The 19,553-nt window shown below is 37.7% G+C and overlaps 1 protein-coding gene across 18 annotated transcripts in view; it reads left to right on the forward strand.

Moving 5' to 3' along the window:
* The window catches only part of MYT1L (myelin transcription factor 1 like), a 310,285-nt gene that overhangs the window by 81,655 nt on the left and 209,077 nt on the right, over positions 1-19,553 (forward strand). For all 18 annotated transcript variants that reach the window (XM_059467593.1, XM_059467592.1, XM_059467598.1 and 15 more), the window contains exon 2: positions 6,350-6,464. The gene's annotated coding sequence lies outside the window, so the exon portion shown is untranslated. The remainder of the gene's footprint in view (positions 1-6,349; positions 6,465-19,553) is intronic.

The following is a 19,553-nucleotide window of genomic DNA, read 5'->3' on the forward strand; positions in this document are numbered from 1 at the left end:
TATCTTCCATTCATGGATGCTTTACATTCACTCTATTACTGTGCTAGTACAGCTCTTTGATATGCAGGTCCCACTGTAGCTGATACCTCAGCCCACCTTAGTTTTCTGCTTTTCACTCCATTGGAAGTCAGTCTGTTGTAGGAACTTGCCCTACAAATATTCCATGACCCATTTGGTGTCCATCAGAGGACACCAAGGTTTTATCCTCCTTAATGCACGTGTTCATAAGCATATTTTCATTTATTGTCCATTTGCTATTGGAGGTTCTGTGTTGTATTTATGTTTTATAACTTGCTTTGTCTGTCTCCAGTGGGATACCCCACCTTTGCACCTGAGGCACTGCTTTAATTAGTGACACAGTTACTGTTCTCTTACCTGACAGTACTAGTGAATGTAAGGGCGGAAGAAGAGAGGGTTTCTGAGCTAAGGTCATCTGAGAGTCTGAAACCATAAATTCAGACTATGCTTTAACATGTGAGAGTAATATCCATGGTTAGATTTGACTATAAATGCATTTTGGGATTAATTTAATGCTCTAATCTGATCACAAATAATTTGCAAAGAAATTCAATCAGCAGAAGCATATTAATTTTTCTCCACTATTTTCCAATTGTTTGTGCAGACAAATGTCAGCCTTACAGGAGAGTTATCCTTTCTGTTTACACTTAAGAATGATTATTCTTAGTGTGTGAACAGTCATGTATAGTTTTAGTCGTTGATTAGTTAGTATTTGTAACAAAAAAGTAATTGAAGTGCAGGGAATAACTCACAGTGAATCCTATTTTTCCTTTGAGATGTATCAGCCTGTAAGTATAATCCTAAATATAGTCCAGTTTGTAAACATTTTTTTTGATTTCTATTTCTTGTCACATTTTACTAAAATAGAAATGATTTGCATTTCAGGCAAATCTTTGTGAGTACTGTACAAAGTCACAGTAAGTTTAAACACAACAGTACTTTCTGTGATGTAAGTCATTGCAACTGAGTATACATAATGGTAATTTTTGAGTTCAGAATGGTATTTTAGCATTAGCTTGTATGATGTGCTACACAAATACTGAGAAGAACATTTCTTATGTATCTTATACAAAAATCAGTATAGCACTGGTTTTCTTCTGCATTTAATTCAGTTACACATAGTTTATCTGTTGCTTCTGAGAATTGTAATGTTAAGTGTCTTCATATAAATTACTATTATAAGGAGGAGTCAGTTAAAGTATATCAGTTTGAACTGGCCAAGAGACATAAGAACTTGCAGCTCCCAAGTGACAGCTGTTGGGGTGACAGAGTATGACAGTGAAAGAATCTCCCCATACATGTTTCTTTTCTGTCCTGGCAATGGTAAAGCAAATGTCAGCAGAGTGATGTATGAAAATACCACTGCTTGATCAGGCTTGTTTGATAGGAGCAAGGCTTCTGTGTATCCTTCCTCCTTGCCCATGTGTAAGTAGATGGGTGCTGCAAGACATAGGTAGCTGTGTACTGCTCAGTCTCTCTCTAATATATCTGCATCTTTGCTCATTAGGTTTAAGATGTGTAAAAATTTTTTAAACATGTTTCAGGTACAACATAGGATCTTTTAAGTCACCATCAAACCGAGACACTGGAAATGGATCCAATATGCAAATACAGTTTTCTGGATCAGTTTCTGTATCTTTCATTTTGGTGTACTGAAAAGGCTAATTCTCTGCTTCTTTATGTTACAATATTACACTTTTACTTTATTGTTCAAAAGATAATCTTGCTGCAAAGTGATTTCAGTTAGGGATTAAAGGAGAGAAAATAAAAATTTAACTTGTGGCAACAGATGGCAGAAATAGGCCTTAGCCCACAGAAGAGTCAGTAGATGCTTGGTGCTTTCACCTGCAGTCATTAGGTAGATCTGACACTGGTGCATGATCGACTGTGCAAGCAGCCCTGCCCAAAATCTGTCTCAAAATGCTTTGCTGCATTCAATGCTAAGAGAACTCTTCTCCAATAGTTGTCTGTGTAGGAGGGTAAAACTAAATCTGCTAATAACTTTTTCTGTATGCAGTTCATAGTCTGCAGTGTGTAGGTCTGTATTCTGTAGGTTAGTATTATTTGTTTTACACTTCCATGTCACTAATTGTGATTTTTTTCCTAAAGATGCCATCGCTGCTTCTGATTTGCTTCAGAAAACAGCAGGAAAGGTCTGGAAAGGCAGATCAGTTCTCTACCATACACTTAATTTAATCATTGGCAAGTTGTTCTGATTACTTGCCCTCTGCTTTTCTTCTGCTCTGGCTCTCTGGGTAACAGTTTTGAGAAGATTAAATCTGCCCACCCAAACACTGACCTTGGAAATGCCCACAGATCAACAGCTTTAATGTATTCTCTAAGGTTATTTGCTTTGTAGTGTGGTTTTAAGGTGCAGTTCTGTGTGCCATCCTCCCACTTAAAGACAATTTTCCAATTCCATATTTCCAATTCCTGGAAGTGAGCACACTGTTCACTGCAAGAGCCAGTAACACTGCAAACACTTTGTGTTTCCACCACCCTCATTACCTTCTGCAGTCAGGAGAGCCCTCTGCTCTTTCACTCAGGTACACTGGTGCACTGTTTCACACTTCTCTCCAGTGGGCCTCACTCAGGGGATAACTGTTTATCTACCGTGTAAGGGATGCACACAGCTTTTCCAAAAGGTCCCCTCACTGCCAGTTGTGTATTTTCCTCATTAGTTTTAAATCCTTGTTTGGCAGCAACCGATCCTTTGAACCGTTAATCCAGCCCAAGCTACACTTCACATTAGAAACCTGGCATCCAGTATTAACAGGCATGCTCATTGACTGCCTGCTTTCAGTGATGGTATTCAGAAAGTTTCCAAGAGCACCAGATGTCAACTTTGGATATCTTCTTCCTTGAAGAAGGACATCCATGCTTCTGTATTTTTGTGCCGGATCATTTTTTCTTAATCATCCTTTTTTATTTATAGATAGAGTTTTATAAGTTTAGGAAACATTTATTTCAAAGCAGGTTGGCACTAAGACTGTCTATTGGTAGATCTACGTGAAAGTTAATGTAAAATCTCACAAGTGCTTATACTTTGTAGTCTCAAGTGTGTTGTTGATGGAAGAAAGTAATACACCAAACGTAATGATTGAGAAAACATTTTTTCACCTTAATTTCTTTGTTTTCACAGATTATTGAGAACTTCATACTCTGATTGAAAAAAAGACTTTGTTTGCTATTCACTTAATGGTTGTGGTTTAATTTTTTGTATTTATATTTCTTGACCTTTGACCTAATGTTTGTTCTAGAGGTTGGATTTTAGTGTTATTTCCACTGAAAAGTGAGACAGATGTCTATCTAATGTCAGCAGTAGTGGGACTAGGCCCATGTATTTTTTATTTGTACACTTTATTCTGAATAATCAGAAGCATGACTTTAATGCCTTTAAATTAATGTAAAACTTTAATTGCCCAAATCTGTTGATAATCACAAATAACCTCATAAATCTGAATATGAGATAAAATATTTAAGTAATTTTTTAAAACTCTATCAAAGTATTTGAAGTAGTTGTAATTATTTCATATTGCCTTAAAAAAAACCCAAAAAACCACTAAAGCGAATTATTGCCAGAAGTAAATCAAGGGACTACCAGTGTTGAAGTGCACTAGAGGAAGTATACAACCTCGTAAAAGCAGGCAGTATTTGCATGAGAGCTGGACACTTTCCTGGGATTTTACTTTATTGGTTCAGATTTTTTCCTATACCTTCAGGGATAGTAAGAACTGGGGGCTCTTGGTGACCTTTTTGGGAATTGCCAGTTCTCAGCATCAGTCAGAATGTAACCTTTTTTGTGAGAATTTTCTTGTCTGCTACTAAAATATCCACTGCTTATAAGGATAAAGTATCCATTCCAGCTGTTTTTGCCATTCACTTGCAAAGTGCATCACTTGGGGCATCTCAGAGCCCGTGACATTTAAGCTGGATTTTAAATGTGCTTTATTTGGGTGTTTAGCAATAAGGAGAATCTGTACTTCAGCATCTTACAAGTATCCTATTTCTTGTTTTACAAGGGTAACTGAATGGTTTTTTGGGTTCCTGGAACAAAGTATTATTATCATTAGTAGAACAGGAATAGATAACTGTGGAGGCTTTATTTTTCAGTATTCTCAGTGGCAGGTAAGTCACCTATGGCTGTCTTTGCATTTGCCAAGCATTTTGTGTTGAGGCAGGCTCTGAATGGTATTCCCTATGTGGAGATTTATATATATGCAAAACGGTAATCCCCAAAAACACATGACTGCTCTTGGATATCCGATCTTTGGCTTTGAAATGGAGGGTCATAGTGGAAACCAGTTTGTCAGAGCCCAAGGCCTTGTCCTTCAACAACCAGTTTTCAGGTCTGGTCTCATTGTTTCCAATAATTAAAAGCTGTAGGTAGACCTCAAAATGTCGGTGTTGGGAGAAGACTGGGAAAAAACCTCACCCCTTATTTTGGTCTTTGGACACGTCTCAGACTGAGCAGGGTGTTGGGGCATGGCGAGAACGCGTTGTGCGTGTGGCGGCTGCAGCCGGCGGCCGCCGCTGTCCGTGGTGCTGCTGGGGACTCCATGGAGCCTCTCAAGGTTTTGCTGTGACCTTTCTTCTGTAGATAATGATTTCTTACATGAATTTGTGTTTATAGTTGAAGGTACACAGCGTGTTTCAGCTGTTTTCTCCTTAACAAATCCACCGATGCTCACGTAGGTAAAGTTTTGTTCTAAGATCAAAGGCACAGTAAGGTCACCATGAGGATGCATGCAGAAGTGTTTATAACATACTTCTTTTCAATCAGTACATTTTTTGAATTAATGGTTTATGTATATTTCCTAAGATTAATTTACTCCCTCAGAATGCCACTTAAATAAAAAACAAAACAACAACAACTAACTAGAAATCAGGAATTTTGAACTCTCAAGAAAAGTTATTTGGTTGATGCATAATTTTATTTTATCTAGTTGAACTATGCATTTGAGAAATTAATATTGAAACTCAGTCTTTAAATTATAAAAGAATTTTATGAGAGAAATGATTGTTTGGTTTAAAGGCTCTGTTCTTGGGTATCATTTCAGAAATTTTCTTATAATTCCCACATTATTTTGAAGATTAAAAGACCCTCTCTTTGTTTTTTATAAAACTGTAAAAAAAAATTAATAGTAATTGCATGTAAATATTTAGTGCATTTATATGCAAAGTTTGTTTAATAGAAAGGAGTAGTACTATCTTCTAAACTCATGGAATTTTACCTTGCCTGAAAAGCAGCAAATAAGGAGTTGAGTACAGTATCTTTTAGAGGATTTATGGTAATGCTGCTGAATTTAGCTGAGCATAAACAGCATGGTGAGCCCCTCAGGGTCTCTTCATTTTCCTGACACACTCCACTGCTGCCCCATTAACACTTCGTCTGTTATTGCCATCTACTCTGTTTAATGAGTATCTTTGAATTTGAAGTTCTTCCCAAGAAACAATAGCTAAAATAACTGCTGCACCTACTGTAGCTTTCAGTAGTGCATCTTATTCCCTTTGTAATATTTTTAAAATAAAAAGTACATGTGCATTCTGCAGCAGTATAGTTGCGTCACGACATTTTTTTTAATCACAATAGACACTAATCAAAAGCACTAAGTAATGAATACAGATATGATGCTGTATCTGTCTGTAGAAGGCAAATGCATGCTGAATAGCTGATAAAGGAGGCTTTTCCTTACTTTAAAATTCCTCTAGTTAATACTTACTCTTTAATGTAAAGAAGGAATAATTCTGCTGGAGACTGTGCTATCAAAGCAAAATATTTCTTCTAAGAAATCATAAGACAGAATGACTAGGTGCTGTTTTCTGGTATCTGTATTAATCCAGCTAACTGATGAAAAAGGTCAATATATGTCTCATTAGATTGGATTCCTAAAACTGAGTTTACCACATTCCTCAGTACACATGAATGAACCATCTTAAATTATGAAACAATAAGCCATATTTTCAGATGCGGACTCAACCTGAATTAAAGCTAGAATAATGTTGTACTGGGATGCACCATAAGCTTTAAGAACAGTTCTGATTTTGCATTGACTATTAACTGATCACAAAAGCGCTCCAAATCGCTGTAGGTATTCAGTAGATCTGGGAAGTCTTTGGAGGGCCAAATAAAAAAATCTAAATAATTGAATACATTTCTGTTCTAGAAGATTGAGGCAATCAGTTGAATATTGAAACATGTTTTATATTAAATGCATTCATTGAAAGCATATTTTTGAAATCTGAAATAACATGTGAGTGATTTTCTGTGTTCTGGTAAGCTTGCTGTCCTTCATTAATTTTTTGTTTGTTTGTTTGTTTTTATTTTTAGAAAATGAGTCTGGAAGAAAATTGGTGAATTCAATCCAGAGGACCTACAAGCACTCTGACAGGCTCAGAGAGCAGAGTCTGTACCAAAGAGCAATTACCCCACCAAACGATTTCAGGTACAATTGACCTAAATATAGCACTCTCTTGAGATTATTGACAAGAGTTCATTTCCTGTAGTGCTTTTCCCATTTGCCACCCCTGGTAGCCACTGTGATCTTATCTGCCTGGTGCTGCATGACTTCTGGGATGCAGTTAAGAATTCTGCTGTGCATTATCTTTAAACAGACAATTCATGCTAAAAGAGTCATTTGCAGTTAAATTAGATGATGCATATATTATTCTTGCTGCCGAAGTTACAAAGAACAGGAATGACTGCCTGAATCCTTTTGGACCTGAATGCACTAGAATTCTTTTTACTGTGAAATCAAAAAGGTAGTACTAATTAATTTTAAATAAATAGGAAATTTTATTTCATTAAACAGTAACAGTTGAGTTAGATGTGCAGGTGGATAGGTTGGAAAACTTGCTATTTCTTTCACTGTGTTTATATTTATTCATAAAGTGCGACTTGCCCTATGGTCATCCTACTATCTCCAGGCAGTCACAGTAGTTCTCATATGCTGGCATGAAAAATGAGCATATAAATTGAATGTGTAAGTGTACAAAATGTGGATGAAGTGAATTCAGGGGCTAGTAATGATAAAATCCATTTTAGTTTTGAGGAATGCATTTTTCTTAAGCATTGCTTACAAACTTGTTTAAAATGCTGGATATATTTGCATTCCATGTATGTGGAATGAAGGGAAAATAGATGGTATTCCCTTGATATTCATCACAGAGGTTCTTTCTTGAATTATTTTTCTTCTCCTGAATTTTTATTTGGAAAATTTATACATTGTCCAGAAATTCAGAAGTCTGCTATCAGATTCTATGCTGAGCAGCTGTTGTAGGGCCATTTGTCACAGACCTTTATGAGCTAATATCACAGGACACAACTGTGTTATTATTTTCCTGCATATCCCCTATGTTTTCTCAAAAGAACACCAGAATACTTTTACTTTACTAGCAGAGTATACTCTGCTAGTAATCATAGGCCCCACTCTTCAAAAGAAACTGAGGAAGTTCAGCTGAAAACTGAATAATTTATAAGATAGAGACATATATACACTATATTGGTCCACGGACTTGGTTCCTTTGATGATGATGGACAGTGGTTATAAATGTAGTTAGACTCAGAAATCCTATACTAAAATAAGATGAAGCATGAATCAGTTAATTGCATTAGATAGTAATTATTTTATTACAGGAAAAATTTGGATTAGATATAGAAGAACATTTACCTGTGACTTATGTTTTGCCAATGTACTTTAAAGGGTTGATGAGACACACAATATGTCACAGTGGAAAGGAGTAGTAATTTAAAGTGGAAGTGTAAGAAGAAAGCAGTAAAAGAATAGGTAGAGGTGGGATGAGAATATGCAGGGCATGACTAAATGGATTCTCAGGCTGAGCTCATGGAACTTCTTGTGCTGTAGTTTGGGATCATGAGGAATCTGTATAGTGCTTTCTGGTGACTGCTAAAGAAAATAGTTTTGAAGTTTGAGATGTGAGAGAATGTACATGAGGAATTTAAATGGATTCCTGAAAGGATGTTTCTGTTGTAGAGTCTTCTACAGAGCAAGGCAATTAAGGAACATGGACTTAGGGGTGAAAAAATAAATCAGTCCTGCCCCAACACAAAGAGAGAGAGAAAACTCATAAGAAGTTACCAGCAGCAACAGATCTTAAACTGAAATATTTAACTTCTTACGTTTGATATTTTGCAAACAGAATTTTTCATATTAACTCTTGCAATGCTGCAAGAGCTTACCTTAAAACTTGCTGATGTGATTTTTCCCATTTTCTTTTAGATAAAATGTATCTAAAGCTTGATTTTTTTAATCTGCAGAGATTATCAGATGCACACATTTTGTTAATCTTGATATTCCAGAGACCTGACATGGCTGACATACAACCGTTGTACATACAATAGATCATTAAATCAGTTTGAAATTTAGAAACTAATGCTGGAAAAGACCATGCAAACTGACTTTTCTTTGTGAATGGTCTTCATGAGGATTGCTCACTTCAGCTGCTAACAGATAGAAACATCATTTTGAGCCTTCTGTTAAGCTACATCTTGTAATAAATTATGGACCCAGTGAAAGGTGCACCATCTTAAGCATTTTATTATAGTTATTTTATATCTTGAAAGGATATTCTGGTTCTTTACAGTGTGCAGATCCATAGAGGACAGTATCACAGATTAAGGATTTTATACTTGCTTCTATATTGTTTGCCCTGCCATGGCAGAGAAAAGGCATAATAAAGCAATCCTAATTAGGCAATGTAGGAATCTCTGGTATGCAACATTTTTCTTAGGCAGCTATATATTATTTCTACTTGTTCTGTGGTGCCTCAGGGAGTAAGAAAAGTCTGCCCATTAATTAGAGAATTAGCTTACAGTTGGGAAAGATGCGTTCAGGTTTTGCCTGTGCCACAAATTTTCTACAAGACATTTAGCTAAGTTTTTACCAAAATTCAGCACAACCTAAGGATTTGGGTTGGTGACCATACTTCTCTGCTTTTGAAGCAGAATCATGTGTTCTTCTTGTTTATAGCATCTTAGTTACCCTCCTTAAATAACTGAGTAGTCAGAAATCCTCACTCCGCTCATCAGCTGAAGTGAATTCTGTATACTTTTCTGTCGTGCTTGCCTTGTGTGAGGGTGTTGATGGAATGGCAGGGATGCACAAAGTAATGCCTGATATTAGTTCAGGTAGAGAATTACAAAGACACTGTCATGGTGATGAGTTCATGTTAGTTCCTGGCAGTCTAAGTCTTCCTAGTACAACCTTCTGAAAAAGCTAAGTTCATCAATCAAAGTGTCATATGTTGCTAAAATTTGCAGTTTATAAATTGTCACTATAAATGTAAGTAGTAGGAATCATGACATAAAATTATGCTTCTTTTTCTTTGTGTCTTTCCAGACCTAAATGGTTTAAAAAATGAGGCAGTAGGATGCTTGAATTGCAGTTTCTAGGCAGCATCTCTGCTCCTGTGAGCAGGCATGGCTGTTTTATTGCATGGCCCAGCCCAGTGATTGGTCATGGGCTGCTGCTGATGTTAGCGTGCCAAAGAGAGCATGTGACATTAAAGGTAAAAATGCCAGGGCAGGGGCATATCACCAGTAAGAATAAGAAAAAAAAATATTCTTGTGCTTTGTTGGATACATAGCTCAGCCTGACAGAACATCTAATCCCTAAATCATCAGGAAAATTGGTTGGGTTGTAAAATCAAATTAAACCCACTATGAAAGATCATGGTCTCTCTTCAGTGCACTAGCAGGCATGTGTATATATCTCAATCCCAGACTAGGGGGAATACACCATATAAGTAAAAATGTTTTTAAGAGAAATCTGATTATGATAGAGCTGACTGTTTTTGTAGCAAACATTTAGAAACATTTGGAGTAATTTGATTAGAAGAGATAAAAAATCATTTTGTTAGATCATTACATCTTCATGTTGAATCCCTCATTTTCTCCTACTTTTAACATTTTCTGTAGAAGGGTTATCATGTAGCATTATTTTGATTAGTTTTTAGTTACTGAAACTAACTTAGCTTTGTTATGTGATCTTAAATGATTCTTTTTTTCCTTATCAATACTGGGTATTGACTTTCGGTGGGCAAAAGAAATCTTAGCACCCTTAGGCAGATTTTGCCTTCTTCCACTGCAGATGAATGACTGTGTATTGCTCTAACTGAAGTATTCATTCTCAAGCCAAGGAAGACAGAGGGCTAAGTTGAAAGCCAAGTAAAGTTCTGAAAAAGACTTCATTGATCAAGTAGAATTTGGGTCATGGTTTAGTTAGGTCAGAATTATGCTTCTTATATGCTTCTTATACCGTAGAAATAAAGCTTTTATTAACAAGTCTACATATAAAAAAAGACTTTCACATACTGAGACAGAAGGGACGCAGAAGTGCATTTTTACAGCACTTCATTCACCTTCAGTGCACTGAGGAATGTTAAGGAAAGGAATATGATAAAAACGATAAAGATTCTTATCTGGCAAGTAGCTAAAGCCAAGAGAAGGTGCATGTTTCTTAGCCAATCAAAGCTAGAAGGAAACTGTTTTAAAAAGTGGGCAGGAAGACAAAGCTGTGAGCAGATTCTTATAAATTCAACAGTCCTTTCTGTGCAGAAATAGGTTTTGACTCCATATTAATTTTATTGCAAACAACATTTAAAGAAAGCAGTGCACTCTAAAAGTTCCCACTCTTGTGAATATTTTTGTAAAGGTGTAGAGGGAGTATGTACTATCATTTCTTGTTCATTTCATGAGGGAGTTGCTCCCCTGTGGTTTGGGAGAGACCAGCCTGTGCTGCTCAGCAGCTCTCAGTAGTATTGTCCTCACATGACCTTGTGGATGGATTTCTATTTCAAAATCATACAGAAGTTAAATACTGCTGAAAATAGCATTCACTCCTGTTTTGTTCCTTTCATAGCTTCTGGGGTGAAATTTATCTGTCCTAATGTAATGTCTTTTCTATCTAAATTATCTTTGGCTAGGCTACCTTTATAGTCAATGGAGAGAAATAGACACTTTTTAGGGCATGATTCATCTCCTAGGAAGGCAGACATCTAAATAGGTCAGATGAATCAGACTGTACAATAGCACATTCCTTACTAGAGAGAATAAAGGAAACCTAGGGATCAGCATGGATGTTGATGCATATATTGCAAATATCTAAAGTTAAGTGAAATGAACTTTATGTCTGTAGGAACTAAGTCAGAGTTCAGAGTCAAAGGAGAAAATCCTACTCTTCAGGAAGCACCCTTTTCTTCAGAGCTTGTGGTTTCACTGTGCTGAATGCATGTTCATAATCATACCCATGAGGTGGTGATACATTTAAAAAAAAATTACACACCCTGCTTCTCCTAACTTAATATTTTAAGGTGTGATGATTGAGTAGACTGAATTTTGTGACTAGATTTGTGACTATAATTTGTATATATTTATCATCAGTGATTCACTGGTTCCACAGAGGCACAATTTTTTTGCTAGTCTCTGCTAAAAATCTGTATGTATGTGGTTTCATCATGGTTTTGGTTCACTTGTGAACCATTTCAGCACCAGATACTTTTTTCTCAATCAGAAACCTCTTCAAGGAGAAAGGGAAGGTATGCATTTTATTTAGAGTACTAGACTAATTTAAATTAGTCCCTCATAATAATCATTGCTGTTAGTGCCAGAATTTCACTAAATGCTCCAGTAGATGAGGTGGTTAGTGCAAATGTGCCTGAAAGTCTCAACAATGAATATTTTCAAATGCTAACAAATGAATTTTGCAGAAAGGATCTTCATTTTGGTTTGTATTTGGGTGTATCAATCATAACAATAAAATGGGACATACAAGAATGAACAACATTATTTATTTAAAATATATTTAAAATACAAAATCAACAAATGAAGACTCACCTAAACACCAGTGAAGCTTTTTCATATGCTGCTCTTCTCCCATTGTTTGCAAAACTCCAGATCCAAGCAAACCTGCAAGACTTTTGTCAGATGCGTGCCCAGGAGTAGCACAAGGATGACAGCCTGGAGTAAGCAGATTGCTAGTGAGGCTAGCAGGTGCCAAAACATGCTGTTTCATGACCCAGTGTAAAGATGCCAGAAATAATCTCACATGTATTTCAGTAAATAAAAGCAAAAACCCCTCAGGCTTCAGAAATAAAGTGTGTGGAACTGTCTGAGATTAAGCAAGAAACTTAAAGTTAGAAGACCAGTGTTCTAATTTTTGCCTTGCAACAGATTAGCTGTGTTATGGTAGTGAGGCACTTCGGCCAAAATCTCTGTTTTGCTACTTAAATAGATGTCATGGTTTTGAAAAGAAAGTGGGAGCAGAATTACAAAGTATTCCACAGATAAAACCATGAACTTAAGTTGAATCACATGCAAATGTTGACTAAATATCTGCCCCATTTCCCCTATCTTTCAGAGTCATAGCATTTAGCTGTCTTCATTTATGGTAATTTCAAATGCATAAACAAAAATAAAAATTGCTTTGTAAGTTAAAACATTCTAAAACCATTTTTTCCTCAAGTGCAAGTGTTGTAAAATTACATGGTGTAAAATCCCTATATCACTGACTAGGTTGCTCAGGGAAGCTGTGGATGCCTGGAGATGTTCAAGGCCAAGTTGGATAAGGCTCTGATTAACCTGGTCTAGTGAAAACTATTTGCTTTAGATCCAAATGTCCATGTTAAACAGTTTCATTTAACTTTAGAGACAGCAATACCAGCAATGTGCTAAGTGAGCTCAAACTTGCAAAATGCACTGTGAAATTGTGAGAAACATGGAAATAGTTGGTACTCTGTGCTTGGTATGTAGAATAAGATCAATGAAATAAAATATATGACTGATACTGATATGGAGTCAGGGGTGAAAATTATCTAAAAAAGCAGTTGAGAAATTTTACATACATTTTAAATATTGTATTTAAATTTTAAATCCTTCTGGTGCAGCAAACCTTTCCATATCTGCTGCTGATCATATATTGTGTAGGGTGTCTAGAAGTTTCTAAAAGATAAGATTTAATTGTCATCGAATCAGAGAATCCTGGTTTGATAGCAACCCACAGGGATCATTGAAGTCCAATTCCTGGCACTGCACAGGACCATCCCAAGAGTCACACGGTGTGCCTGAGAGCTTTGTCCGTATTCTTGAGCTCTGCCAGGCTTGGTGCTCTGACCACTTCTCTGGGGAGCCTGTTACAATGCCTGTTCCAATGTTCCAGAACCTTTTGTGGGTATCCAACCTGAACCTCCCCTGGTACAGCTCCAAACCATTCCCTCAGGTCCTGTCACTCATAACCAGAGAGAAGAGATTGGTTCCTGCCCCTCTTCTTCCCCTCTTGAGGGAGCAGTGAGGTCTACAGCTCAGAGAGAGGAATTGTGATTGCTATAGTTTGACAATTATGACAGGAATGATGGTTGCTGTAGTTTGTAGTGAAGTGCCCATGTGCTAAAATTTTCAGGGTGAAAAACTGTTTTGATGGTAACAAGCACTTTATCTTAAAATTTCTTTATGAATGCAGAGTAAAGGAGTCCAAAATTGAAGGGGTAAGGTATATTAGATGGTTCAGTGTATGGTCTGAAGTACCCAGTGAGCTGGCTCTGTGTTTTTTATATAAGAGATTAGAGAAAAAAAATCTCTGCTGTCTGCCTGTTCCATCAGCAAGACACATAACTTAGCCCTGGTACCCAGGCAGTGCACACAGAAACAAAACCAGGAAGCATCTTTTAAAGCTGAGGTCCTACCTTAATTTTAATTATCTGTATATTACAAATGTGATGGGTCATATTTTTGAGTGCAAGAGAAAGTAAAGAATGAACTCACACTACAAAATATGATCTCTGGATAAATATGCTGGTTTAAGAGACACAGTCATTCTTAAAGGACAGAATATTTCAAATGAAAGCCACTTAATTGATCAGATAGATATAGAGATGCATATATATCTACCCTTATGTACACAAAGAGCCTGTGGTTTTTACAAAGAGAAAGTCACATCCATATGAAAACATGGAGGCAAAAGTTTGATTTGGCTAGTACTTGTATGTTCTTGAGCAGGACTGATAAAAAAGAGCCATGTGTTATCTCTACATCTCTTGAAGTTCATGGAGTTTAAGTGTACTCTTTGCTTGTGAGACTAATTCATAAATTTTGTCTTGAATTCATGTACTTTAAGGAACAATGGTCGGCTGCAGGAGCTACTGTAGCTTATTACATAGAAGATGCTCTCTAACCTGCTTATTTTGCAATTTATGATGCTAAAGGAACTTTTTGGCTAAAATCCAATCTTTCTGTAGAAAATTAGAATAATTGGTAATAAAACAGTCATTCCTATATTCCAGTTGTTATAACTCATTCCAGCATTGCATTCCAAAAGTAAATTCTGCTTTGAAGTAGATGAATACAATAGAGACAATTAATATATGTTCTTTATTCAGATCTCAGTTATTTAATGGATCCTCAGTTATTTTATATATTGTGTGTGGAAATCTACATTAAAGACCCCAAACACTAAAGCTAATACGTCCCAGAATTAACTTTGTTGAGGCAAGTTAATTTAATCTCCCCCATGCATATGCATTGTGAAGACTTCTTTAATTACATGATCATATATTGTTTTTTGTTACAAAATCTTCTCCTCTTTCAGTTCACAGAATGTGTGATAGTCACTTAATGAGCAGCTGTTCTATATTTTGTTTTCATGACATTGTTCTGTGGCCCCACACCTTGTTTGCTATAGAATATTTAAGCCTTGCTCTGGAGACATAGTTAGTATTATTAATTTGCATTTTGGGATTTTCCTAGTATCGCGATAGTGCCAAGGTGATGAGCAGACATTAAATTAGCATTATTGCAGCCCTCTGAGATTGGCAGATAGTCTGATTCCAATTTTATGGCTGGGGAACCATGGCCCAGAATACTGTGTTCAAAAACAGCCACCAATCTACAGGACCAGCCTGAGCTGCTGAGGTCCAAAAGCCTTGACTCATTACTGTCACATGAAACTTTTCCAACTTAGGTCTTCTTGTCTACAGCTATGTATGTCTCTGAACATTCATCTCTTCTGCAAATTCAAATGCCTCCTCTCAGTGAATCACATGGAAAATGAAGAATATACCTGCAGTGATCACTTGTGAAAAAGCTGGTTTGAATTACTATAATGGAAACTTTATGTCAAGGAAAGATAGAATCCTGCTTTTTAGACTGACATCCAATTACTCTAATTACTCTTCTTGTACTTGTTACATGGGCCTGTTTTTTAGTGCATTTCTTCAAAGTTCTTTACCATCTACAGTACACAGTTGTGATTCATCCTTGCAGCAAGGCCATCTTGTGCACTGTATGAGGCAGGTGTGTTCTGGTAACAATAGATATGAGTCATGCCATTACTCTCCATGCTCATTCACAAGATGAGGGAAAATTTGGTTATATAGGCAACTTGGAACTTCTGGCATCTTTTTTCTGGATTTGGTCACATTAAAAAGGTTTTTTGAAAATGTGTCTGTGTGAGAAAGAGAGATGGAAATAGAGACAGAGGGAAAGGTAATGAGTACACACCATTTTAAAATAGAAACTTCTGAGAATGTCTCAACCCCTGTCTGAATTGTGAGATGCTTGGAACCTTAAAATGCCCCACACAAGGTTGTACCATTCTTCTTAACCATTCAATTAAACAAATTGCATGGTTTAATATTCTGCAAAAATTATTGCTGAAGGAGTAAGATGCAAAACATCTATTTTTACTACCATCTGACTGAACAGATATTTTCTGACAGCACAGAAATCATGAGAAACTGAAGTTTGGTTTCCAGAAGACCCAAAAAGAGGTTTCAGTCATTATTGATTCTCTGCTCAGTTCTCAATGACCTTTCCTACCTGTGTTCACTGTCTATTAAAACTCTGAATATACCCCAGTTCTGTGTCCTAAGGACAGCAGTTCTATTTCTCACTGTCCCACTGGCTTCTTGCCCCATGTTTGGTTTTGTTATTTTCACTATAAGTCTAGTATAAGTACTTGTTCTTTACCTCCTGTCTTCAGCACCTTTCAACAGCCAGTTGTCTGTTTGTCTTCATCCCTCATTCCTCCAGGGCTGGATCTCAGGGCTTGTGTACATCTTTCTCATTCCCACTGGCTCTCCAGCCAGAACTCCATTGTCAAGCTGTGTTTTCAGTTTCTGTGCCTCCAACCATCCATCATTTGTTTCTTTGTGCTCCTGTTCCAAATACTGCTATGAAATGTTGGCTCTTCCCTTATTTTTCCTGTCTGCTGCTTCATTTTCCTTTGGGCAGTAGGCAACTGATAGAACTCTTTTGATATTTGTAAATATCATTGTTAATTCGAGAGCAGAGCCTCTGCTCATTCTAGGACAATGTTGCATAAGCTTAATTTCTTTGCTGAAAATTTGGACTTCATTTAGAAGACAGAAGCAATGCACCCATGACTGATACTCAAGACCTGATCCCAGTCCTGGCAAACTTTTCTAGTCCTGCTGGATACATATCATTTCTGCTTAGGCATTTTTGCTTTTTTTCCTCCATTGCTGGTCATACTTTATCTGATCATCAGTCTTGAATCCAAATAGTTTTTTCTAGGTGAAACCAGACTTTTGGGATGTTGCATGAGTACAACCCCAGAATTCAGCACTGAAATTAAACCTATCAGTTATTTGAGTTACAGATGCCCCTCTTGACACATCCCAGTAACAAGTGGGCAGGTTAATCTCTTCAGCAGAATGTTAATGTAATGTAATAACTTAATGTTAATGTAATGTAATAACTTGTACAGAGTCTATGCAGAAAAACGCTGCAATATTAATTTGTGGGAATTGTATAGTACCAGATACTATTCAGTTTACTTATTGCACACTCATGTAAGAGTTGAATGTAGAAGGGATCCCTGGTTTATCTAGTGTAATCTTGCTTAACATAGGCTGCATACTCTTGAACCACTCTATAGCTGAAGAAGGCCTACTCATTATTTGAACTTAGATTTAAAATATCACACAACAGTCTATTTGTCTCTGTCCTTCATAAGTTGTAAAGCTTTGAATAACTTTTGAAATATATTTAGAATTTCTAACCAGCTCCGAGAGGGACTGAGCTATTATCTTCTTGTGAAAAGTGGTATCCCATGTAAATGGAAACAAGGTTGCACTGGAAAAAACTCACTTGGCATTGTTTAATTATTGCATTTAATTTCCATGCTTTCAAAATGCCCAGTATTTTGGAAGCTTCACAATACTGCCCTTTGCTTCTTTCAGTTTCTGGCCCTTTTATGGCATTGCACTTTGCTTTTTCATCTCAACATCTGGCAAGAAACTTGGAAGAGCTCATTATCAATAAAAGATTGGGGGGAAATAGATGCCAAAACAGCCTAAACTTCATTATGTAGGCAGTGGGAAATATTTTAAATGAGGGTAAGAATATTGGATTTGGGGCAAGACAATAATGATGGTTAAATTTGTCAGAATAATTATGGAAGATTTGTTCCTGGTTCCCTGCCTTGCTCGCATCAGTCAGTTCTTGTCCATCTGTGACACAGTTCCTTATCAATAAAATGGGAAGAGCACTGTCTCACAGATATTAAAATAGTTGCTTCAAAGATACCATAGAAAGAAGGAAAAAATTAATTTTACTCAACCTCTTGCAGTATTATGGTGTAAGAGGATACAATATAAGTAAATAAGGTGGTATAGAATGTAATCTTACCCCCTAAAGAGTTGCATCTGAGCCAATTACTAAAGATTAGGAGCAGGCCTGATGTTAGCAGGCCATACCTGCAGCCAATAAGAAGAGTGTTATAAAAGACTGGATTGGTTGGTTGAGAGACTGGAGTCAGGTGGCTGCTGTGAGGACAAGGAAGAGTCAGTGCCTAGAGGAGTTGCCTACAAGAAACATCAAGGTATGAAACTCTAGTAACATGGGACCCTTGCAATGTAACAACAACATTATGGCTTGTATGAGTAGTGTAATACTGATGGTATGTCTCATATGAGAGCTGTTGTTGATGGGTTGGTGTTATGGTTTTGGCCTGGCAAATCCAGAGCCCCCATGAGTACACCTTCTCCCCGGTGTCTGCTGTGAGATGTGACCAGGAATAAGCAAAGTAGGCTCTAACTTAAACATAAAGAAAAGTTTATTAACTAAGCTACACACAAACAATTACTAAACTACACACAAAAGAAGAAAGAAAAAAAAAAAAAACACGAGGAAAATGAAAACCTCACAAAAAAACACTCTCCCCCTCCTCCCCCCTAAATTCCCAATACAATACATCCTCCAAAATCAGCAGTTCTGGGTCCAACACCACCCTTTAGATTGCTCAAACTTTCAGTTCCTCAAGAGGAGAGGGAGTCCTTCCATTTGTCGTGGTGGCCTTTTCCGTCCTTGTTCCGGTGCTCTCACAACCAAACAGGGATCAGGGCTGCTTCCAGGGCTGTCTTTTTAAGGATGCTTTGTCCAGTTCCAGAAAAACACAGTATCTCACCTTCTCACCTTTGGGACATCTATCCCCCCCATATTTTATATACCCCCTGGGGCCGAGGGGTACCCACACTGAATCTTCTTTGGCACTGGGACATTTCTCCCCCTGGACTCAGTCTCTGTATCACACAGAAATATGGCTCTGTCCATGGCTACACAAAAGAGTCCAGCATAAAATGCCACTCCATCTTCTCCATTCTTTCAACATCTCTCACTCTCTCTCTGATCCAGACCTCCATCACTCGTTCATTTCCTTCGTCCTCCTCCACTCTTATCACTTGTCTAGGAAGGGTTAATGTTCTGTAAGGTTTTCATTGTCCAAAAAGGGTTAAAAACTCCTCCAGGTGGCTGGACTCCTGGCTGCACCCCCCCCCCCCCCCCATCTCCTCAGCCGGGCTGCCTGCTGCCAGCACATGTTTACTGAGTTTCAAGATAACGACACAGGCTGCACTCTCTCTCTCTCTCTCTCTGTGTCTGTCTCCAAGGGGGGGGGGGGGCGGGGAATGGCTGTCCGATGTCTCTTGGGGCTCCTCCACCCTTCCATCCTCCAGGGCCTCCTCACCCCCCATCTCTGTCCAGGCCCAGGCCTACCGCAGGGCTGCCCCTCCCCCACCCAGCAGCAGCGGCTGGACAGGGGAGAGATCCGTCCTTCATCCCTCGAAGTCCCAAGAGAGCCTCCCAGCGCCGAAGCTCTGCTTTTAACCCCTGGGTGTTCTCAGAGGTGTGTCCTAAAACCCACTGGCTACACCAGGTGCCAATATCAAAATCCAAGCACCCATTGGTTTGACCACAACATCCCAGAATTCCCACTTCTTCCTGGTCAAACCACCACATTTGGGAAGTTTTAAACCTAAGATGAGTGAATTTTTCCAAGCCTTTCTTTGCACAGTTCTCCTTGTTGTTTTATTATCTTCCCCTTACCTAAAGCAATGTTCATACTTTCATGGTTTGTATTTCCTTTCTCACAGCTCCTCACTACTGCTCATATTTCAGCATCGCTCCTGTTCCTCCAGAAGTCCCTCTGTCTTTCCCTTATACTTAAAATTTGCACATTATACACGGTAGCATCTCTTTTTGAGCAGTCTGCCCCAAGTCAGTG

This window comes from Ammospiza nelsoni, chromosome 3 (genome assembly GCF_027579445.1).
Source record: "Ammospiza nelsoni isolate bAmmNel1 chromosome 3, bAmmNel1.pri, whole genome shotgun sequence".
NCBI classification, from domain to species: domain Eukaryota; kingdom Metazoa; phylum Chordata; class Aves; order Passeriformes; family Passerellidae; genus Ammospiza; species Ammospiza nelsoni.